Source organism: Onychomys torridus, chromosome 20, assembly GCF_903995425.1.
Source record: "Onychomys torridus chromosome 20, mOncTor1.1, whole genome shotgun sequence".
Taxonomy (NCBI): Eukaryota; Metazoa; Chordata; class Mammalia; order Rodentia; family Cricetidae; genus Onychomys; species Onychomys torridus.
The window spans coordinates 46,907,083-46,914,190 of NC_050462.1; positions in this window are offsets into that span (position 1 = coordinate 46,907,083).

Consider the following 7,108-nt stretch of genomic DNA (forward strand, 5'->3'; position numbering starts at 1 on the left):
AGGGGAAGGACAAGAATTGTAAAAAGCTCTCCACATTCAGCTGAGCTTTGCCTGGCCGTGGAATGTGGGGAGGGAGAAGCCAGGCCATCAAAGGTAAGTCCATTGCTTTCACACAAGGAGGCCCTGGATTCCACCTCAGAGCCAAGGTGAGGCTGGCCAGATGGCTCAGTGGGTAAAGGTGCTTGCTGCAAATCCTGCTCTGAGTTCAATCCCCAGGAACCCCCATGGAAAGAACCTTACACACACACACACACACACACACACACACACACACACACACTAAAATAAAAAGTTCTTTTTTTAATGACCGAATGAATGATTTGTCTCTTTTCCTTTCGTTCCTTCTCTTCCACTTCCTGGGGGGCATGAGACCCCCAGATACAGACCGATTTCATTTCTTCTCTTCTGACACCTTTCCCTCCAAGCCCTTCGGGGAGGGACCTGTTATACGACAGCTACTGAATCTCCTTCCAGCTCAAATGTGGTGTCCAGATGGCATCTGACCTTAAAGGGCAGTTCACTCTTCCAGCTTCCCTCTCTGGTCTGGACCCACCTCCTCTGACGTATGAGGCAGCGGCTTGCAGTGAGGAGTCAGGAGGAAAAGAGAGAAATTAACTGGGATACATGACTGAACTGTGACCTCATTAGCACTTTGCCTTAACCGAGCTAACTGCTCCAGAATCCCTAAGGTCCAGTAGCCCTACAAAACCAATTTGCTTGCTGTTCCTCAACTAATTAAACAGCTAATTACTTCCGTTTAATCCTTGCCAGTTCATTCTCTTTACCTCCTCTGTGTCCCTGCCATTCTGCACCAATAACTTGCTTCACCTGCTTCCTCCAGGAAGACTCTCCTGACTGAACCAGGGCAGTGCTACCCAGAATACTGATTTCCTATATTTTCTCATTGTTTCCTGTGTTTGTTATACTTTCCAAGGTTGTAAACATTTCAAAAAGAGACACTTGCCATACCTTACAAGTTTCTTAAAAACATAAACACATAAAACTTCTGTCTTGTTTGGTTTTGAGATAGGGTCTCACGTAGCTCAGGCTTTCCTCAAACTCATAAGGTAATCAAGGCTAGCCTTGAACTCCTCATATCCTTCCTAATGCTGAGGTGAGAGACTTACAACACCATGGCTGGCTATAACTTCTTCATTGTTTGTTTTCAGACAAGTTCTCACTGCATATTCCTGGCTGCCCTGGAACTTCCTGTGTAGGCCAGGCTGGCCTGGAACCCCCAGAGATCTGTCTGCCTCTGCCTCCCAAGTGCTGGGGCTAAAGATATACCCACCACACTTCTAAAACTCCAAGTTTCTACCTACTGGCCAGTGAGTATAGTGCGGTATATATTCTGAATCTTCTTAGTGTTGTGGGGTAGCCCCCAGAGAAGACCGCTCAGGAAAGTCTTCATCAGCCAGCCGGCAACTACACAAGATGTTCAGGATCCCAGCGTAGCTCCGAGCCTTTCTCAGGATGAGCTTTTTAAGCACAAAAATCACATCCTGGTTGACATGCTTCAGTTAACAAGAACCATTAGCCAGAAGCAGAACTACAGAAGTCAAACAAGGTTAGCACATGTAGGGACTTTCTCAGCACTATGGAGGTTGATGGATTAGCTCTTTGTTTCCATTTTTTTGGCAGGTAAACTGTCTGCCTACTGGATTTTATGACCTGGATGGTATCTCAATCATGGAGTCAGCTGTACTAAGGTCTGGGGGCCTGTTACATTACCCACTGTTCCATCATGGAGTTGGTTGTGCTAAGGTCCGGGGGTCTATTGTTACATCAGAAGAATGAAAACCTGTCTAAAGAAAGACAAGACAAGTTAGTCTTGGTTCTGCACAGCTGGGGTCTCAGAACTCAGGATGAACTGGAGGCCAGACAAGGCTACATAGTGAGTTTGAAGCCATCCTGGCCTACGGAGTAAGACATTGTCTTAGAGAAAGCAAAAGGAAAAAAGAGGAAGGGATGGGGGAGGGAGAGAGAATCTGGAGTTACCCAGCTTATTATTTTTAACTTTTTATGTGTATAGGTGTTTTGGCCAAATGTATGTCTGTGCACACGCACATGTGTGTGCTTGGTGCTCTCAGAGGCCAGAAGGGGACTTTAGATCCTCAGATGGTTTTGAGCCTCTGTGTGGATACTGAGAATTAAACCCAGGTCCTCTGGAAAAGCAGCCAGTGCTCCTAAATGCTAAACCTCCACCTCCAACAATTTCTGCTTTTCTGAGACTAGGTCTTAGTCATCCAAGCTGGCCTGAACTGTTCATGTCCCCAAGGCTGACTTTGAACTCCTGACTCTCCTACCTCGACCTCCCAAGGCCTGGGATCACAGGTGTGTGTCACCATCCCCAGCAAGTTCCACTGTGTGTGTAGAAATGTCAGTTCTAACCTCTTACCTTAGCTTCACTCTGAACTCCTGATGTGGCAATGTTCCTAAATCATTTCCTTTACTTCTTTACTGGGAAATCCTCTTTCTTGCTCTAACCTCTAGCCTGCCTGCCCCCCACCACACACACACACTTTCTAGCTGCCCAGAGATTGAGTCGGGCTCTCTCTCTCCTTTACCTCCACTCCTGAGCCAGGCCTCAGCACGTGACTCCAGCTCAACCCCTGCCTCCAATTCCTCAGGTTACTGAGAGCTATTTTGGGCACTGGAGGGTGTGTATCCCTCTTCTCCTCTTTGGGTCCTATTCTAGCTTAGCCCTTCCTGGAAGGCCCATCACACCCAGTGGCCAAGCTAACACCCAGTGGCCAAGCAAACACCCAGTGGCCAAGCTAACACCCAGTGGCCAAGCAAACACCCAGTGGCCAAGCTAACACCCAGTGGCCAAGCTAACACCCAGTGGCCAAGCTAACACCCAGTGGCCAAGCTAACACCCAGTGGCCAAGCTAACACCCAGTGGCCAAGCTAACACCCAGTGGCCAAGCTAACATCCAGTGGCCAAGCAAACACCCAGTGGCCAAGCTAACACCCAGTGGCCAAGCTAACACCCAGTGGCCAAGCTAACACCCAGTGGCCAAGCTAACACCCAGTGGCCAAGCTAACACCCAGTGGCCAAGCTAACACCCAGTGGCCAAGCTAACACCCAGTGGCCAAGCTAACACCCAGTGGCCAAGCTAACACCCAGTGGCCAAGCTAACACCCAGTGGCCAAGCTAACACCCAGTGGCCAAGCTAACACCCAGTGGCCAAGCAAAACACCCAGTGGCCAAGCTAACACCCAGTGGCCAAGCTACACCCAGTGGCAAGCTAACACCAGTGGCCAAGCTAACACCCAGTGGCCAAGCTAACACCCAGTGGCCAAGCTAACACCCAGTGGCCAAGCTAACACCCAGTGGCCAAGCTAACACCCAGTGGCCAAGCTAACACCCAGTGGCCAAGCTAACACCCAGTGGCCAAGCTAACACCCAGTGGCCAAGCTAACACCCAGTGGCCAAGCTAACACCCAGTGGCCAAGCTAACACCCAGTGGCCAAGCTAACACCCAGTGGCCAAGCTAACACCCAGTGGCCAAGCTAACACCCAGTGGCCAAGCTAACACCCAGTGGCCAAGCTAACACCCAGTGGCCAAGCTAACACCCAGTGGCCAAGCTAACACCCAGTGGCCAAGCTAAACACCCAGTGGCCAAGCTAACACCCAGTGGCCAAGCTAACACCCAGTGGCCAAGCTAACACCCAGTGGCCAAGCTAACACCCAGTGGCCAAGCTAACACCCAGTGGCCAAGCTAACATCCAGTGGCCAAGCTAACACCCAGTGGCCAAGCTAAGGCACTAGCATCCATGTGACTCTCAGCTAGGTTCAATTTCTCCCTCCTCCTCCTCCTCCTCCTCCTCCTCCTCGGATATAAAGTGCCTGTCCCAGATGCTGATTTCCTAGGCTTAGAAAATCAACTAACCAACAGAGAGTAATAGCAAAAACCGATACTTATGTGTTGGGTGTGTGGTACATTTTTTTTCAACTTGTAGTACTGTGGATCAAACCCAAGATTTCACATATACTAGGCAAGCACTCTGTCATTAAAAACAAAACAAGTCGGGCGGTGGTGGTGGCGGCGGCGCACGCCTTTAATCCCAGCACTTGGGAGGCAGAGCCAGGCGGATCTCTGTGAGTTTGAGGCCAGCCTGGTCTACCGAGTGAGATCCAGGAAAGGCTCAAAGTTACACAGAGAAACCCTGTCTCAAAAAACCAAAAACCCAAACAAAACCAACCAACCATTTTTACATTTATTTATTTATTTATTTTAATTAATTAATTTATTTATTTATTCATTATATATGCAGCATGTATGACTACAGGCCAGAAGAGGGCGCCAGATCTCATTACAGATGGTTGTGAGCCACTATGTGGTTGCTGGGAATCGAACTCAGGACCTTAGGAAGAGCAGTCAGTGCTCTTAACCTCTGAGCCATCTCTCCAGCCCCCTACATTTATTTATTTACTTACTTATTATGTGCACACATAGCATTTGAATGCATATGTGTGTGCCATGGCCTGCCTGTGTGTAGTGAAGCAGCTTGCAGAGGTGGGTTCTCCCCTTCCACTGTGTGGGTTGCAGGGGTTCAACTCAGGTCATAAAACTTGATGACAAGTGCCCCTATCCACTGAGACATCTTGTCCACACCATTTTAACATTTGGTTATAATCTCAATCCTCTTTTCCTTCTCTTAAGATCCATTTTATTTTTATTTGTGAATACGTGTGTGTGTGTGTGTGTGTGTGTGTGTGTGTGTGTGTGTGTGTGTGTTGGGTGGGGGATGGGGAGGCTCTTGGGTACCAGTGCCTGAGGTGGCCCAGAAGAGGGCATCAGATTCCTTGGAATTACAGGCAGTTGTGAGCCATCCATGTGGGTCCTGGGGACTAACTCTGGTCTTCTGCAAGAACAGTGAGTGCTCTTACTTGATAAACTGGCTTTTCAGCTCTCTCTTGATTCCTGCCCCCCAAAGACAGGGCTTCTCTGTGTAACCACTGGCTGCCCAGGAATTCACTTTGTAGACCAAGCTAACCTAGGACTTCACTAAGTTGCCCAGGCTGACACTGTACTCAGTCTACAGCTCAGATAGGACAACTGTGTGATATGCCTACCTCAGCCTCCTGAGTGGTTGGGATTACAGGTGTACACTCCCACAACCAGTCCTGTGTGGCATTGAGGATTGAGCCTGAGGCCTCATGCATGCTAGGGTCAAAGCTGACCAACGGTTACAACCCTAGCCTTTTTTTTTTTTTTTGAGACAGAGTTTCTCTGTGTAACAGCTCTGGCTGTCCTGGAACTCACTTTGTAGACCAGGCTAGCCTTGAACTCCCAGAGGTCTGCTTGCCTCTGCCTCCCAAGTGCTAGAATTAAAGGAATGTGCCACCACTGCCTGGCTAACCCTCGCCTCTTTTATTTACTTGGGAGGCAGAGGCAGGTGGATTTGAGTTCAAGGCCAGCCTGGTCTATGAAATGAGTTCCAGGATAGCTAGGATTACACAGAAAAACCGTCTCAAAAAACAAAACAAAACAAAAAATAGTAATAATTTTAAAAGTATTTATATTTATTTCATGTGTATGAGTGTATGTAAATGCACCAAGTATGTGTTATGCCTGAAGAGGCCAGAAGGCATTGAATCTCCAAAAACTGGAGTTATAGTCAACTGTCTGCAGCCATGTGGGTGCCAGGAACCAATCTTGGGTTCTCTGTAAAGACAGCAAGTACTTTTTTGTTGTGTTTTTTGTTTGTTTGTTTGTTTGTTTGTTTTGGTTTTTCAAGACAGGGTTTGTCTGTGTAACAGCTCTGGCTAAACTGGAACTCATTTGTAGACCAGGTTGGCCTGGAACTCATCCCCCAGCATTGTTTAGTTTTTATTGTTAACTAGACACACCCCAGAGTGGTCTGGGAAGAGAGGACCTCAACTGAAGAATTGCCTAAGGCAGAGCATTGTGCATACTAGACAAACACTCTTAAAGGTTTATTTATGTATATGTGTTTGAGCCATTGTGAGTTTATGTGCGTCATATGTTTATAGGAGCCCAAGGAGACCAGAAAATGTTGGATCCCCTGGGACTGGAGGAATTGGGGGGTGCTTATGTGTCAAAGCATACATGTGAAGGTCAGAGGACAACTTTCAGGATGTGGTTCTCTCCTATTGCGTGGAGCCCAGGGGTTGAACTCAGGTTCTTAGGCTTGGCAATAGCACCTTTACCTGCTGCTCAGATAATTGTTATAGCTGGGCAGAGGTGGTACATGCCTTTAATATCAGCACTCAAGAGGTAGAGACAGGAGGATCTCTGGGGATCTTAGAGGCCATACAGTGACTTCCATGACAGCCAGGGCTACATTACATGGTGAAGACTTGTCTCAAGAAAGAAAGAGCTTTAATCCCAGCACTCGGGAAGCAGAGCCAGGTGGGTCTCTGTGAGTTCCAGGCCAGCCTGGTCTACAGAACGAGATCCAGCACAGGTTTCAAAGCTACACAGAGAAACCCTGTCTTGAAAAACCAAAAAAAAAAAAAAAAAAAAGAGTGGGGGGCCTGGAGTGATGGCTCAGAGGTTAAGAGCACTGACTGCTCTTCCAGAGGTCCTGAGTTCAATTCCCAGCACCCACATGGTGGCTCACAACCATCTGTAATGAGATCTGGCGCCCTCTTCTGGCCTGCAGGGATACATGCTGTATACATGATAAATAAATAAATGAATATTTTTTTTTTAAAGGGAGGAGAAGAAAGAAAGAAAGGAGGAAGGAGAGAAAGAAAAATAAAGAAAATTGCCTAGATCAGATTCACCTGCGAGCATGTCAGGGACATTTCTTTTTTCTTCTTTTCAACTTAAAAACTTTTATTACCTTACATGTCTAGATGTTTTACCTGTATATCTAGGTCTGCACCTAGTGCATACCTGGTGACCAGAGAGGCCAGAAGCCTACCAGTTTATCTGGAATTGGAGTTATCAACCGCTGTGAGCTGTTATGTGGGTATTGGGACTCGAACCTGAGCGCTTTGGAAGAGCAGCCAGTGCTCTTAACTAGCCCCTGCACTTTCTCCTTTGCTAACTGATGACTGACGTAGAGGGCCCAGCCCACTGTGGGTGGTACCATGCCTAGGCAGGTGGTCCTGGCCTGGATTAGAAATCC